We start from the raw sequence: 1,969 nt of genomic DNA on the forward strand, positions 1-1,969 counted from the left end.
CGGCGCTTTTTCTGTCTTTCGTTTTCTAAAGGTCGGGGTGAAAGAGTGTTCAGGAAAAAGAGTGCCCGCAGTGGGTACGACTCTTCTCCCTTGTGAACGCTGCGGTCCTGGGTTAGGACCGTCCGACCAGAGATTCATTTTTCCAAGTTCTCAACACGATGAAAACTAGCCAGGTTGATTTTTCTTGGGCTGCTGATCACTCCTTTCTGATTAGCCTTGTGTTCAACGCCTCTGAGCATCTTTGTCTATTTATCATTAAAGCATAATTGGTATATAATACCCTATTCGTTTCAGGTGTGCATTATAGGGATTTGATATTTTTATGCATTATAAAATGATCCCCACAGTTTAGCTACCATTTGTCCCTATATGCAATTATGACAGTGTTATATTGGCTGTATTCCCAATGCTGTACATTATATCTCCGTGACTCACTTATTTTATATCTAGAGGTTTGTACCTCTGAATCTTCTTCACCCCGTTTGCCTTCCTCTCAGGCCTTTCCCCTCTGGTAACCAACTGTTTCCTGTATCTATGAATCTGTTCCTGTTTCATTTTGTTCATTGTTTTGTTTTTTAGATTCCGCATATAAGTGAAATCGTATGGTATGTCTTTATCTCACTTAATTCACTTAACCATTATACTTTCTAGGTCCATCCGTGTTGTAAGGATGGTAAGATTTCCTTCTTTTTTATGCCTGAGCAGTGTTCCATTGTAGCCAGTCTGATAGGGGTAAAGTGATATCTGGCATTATCTCTTTANATAAGATTTCCTTCTTTTTTATGCCTGAGCAGTGTTCCATTGTATATATAGTACATCTATTTTATCATTTCATTTGTGAATGGACACTTAAGTTGCTTCCATATCTTGGCTATTGTAAAGAATGCTGCAGGGATCACAGGGGTGTGCAGACTCTTCATATTGGTTTACCATTGTCTTTAAAAACTTTAAAGTTTATTTATTGAGAGGGAGAGAGGGAGAGCAAGCAAGCCACACACGAGCACACAGGTGGGGGGAGGGGCAGAGAGAGACTCTCAAGCAGGCTCTGCATTGTCAGTGCAGAGCCTGAGGCAGGGCTTGAGGCCACAAACCATGAGATCATGACCTGAGCCAAAATCAAGACCCTGGTACTTAACTGACTGAGCCACCCAGGCACTTTTCGCTTGCCATTTTCTTTGGGTAACTACCCAGAAGTGGAATTGCTGGGTTGTGTGATACCTCTATTTTTAATTTTTTGAGGAACTTTCATACTATTTTCCACAGTGGCTGCAGCAACTTACATGACTACCAACAGGGAGGGTTCCCTTTTCTGTGCATCCTTACCACACTTGTTCTTTTGACACTAGCCAGTCTGATAGGGGTAAAGTGATATCTGGCATTATCTCTTTAAAAGCTTTTCTTTAAAAACTTGTGTGTAGGTAACAGAGATACTATACTTGCAGACTGTGCACATACGTTAAATAACTAGGAATATCAAGAACATTTGCATGGTACTCTACTGTTTTTAAAGTTAATTCTTGAAATAGCCCATGAGGTAGCTATAACTTTCAATCACCCTTTATAGATGAGGAAGTAAACTTGTAGAAGTTTGGTAACATGTTAAGAATCACACATGTTAAGAATAACATGTTAAGAATCACACAGTTAGAGGGGTGCCTGGGTGGCTCAGTTAGTTAAGTGTCTGACTTTGGCTTGGGTCATGATCTCATGGTTGGGACGTTTGAGACCCGAATCGGGTTCTGTGCTGACAGTGTTGAGCCTGCTCGGGATTCTCTCTCTCCTCTCTGTTTGCCCTCCCTCACTCTTTCATTTTCTCTCTCTCTCTGTTCCTTCCTCTCAAAATAAATAAATAAACTTAAAAAAAAAAAAACCCACACAGCTAGAAAGTGTTAAAACTGGGTCCATGCCTCTCCTGTATTCACTAGTCATCTCAGACCTAAACAGTTATATCCCATTTGCTTAATCTGAA

This window comes from Crocuta crocuta, unplaced genomic scaffold (genome assembly GCF_008692635.1).
Source record: "Crocuta crocuta isolate KB4526 unplaced genomic scaffold, BGI_CrCroc_1.0 scaffold162, whole genome shotgun sequence".
In the NCBI taxonomy this organism is placed as follows: Eukaryota; Metazoa; Chordata; class Mammalia; order Carnivora; family Hyaenidae; genus Crocuta; species Crocuta crocuta.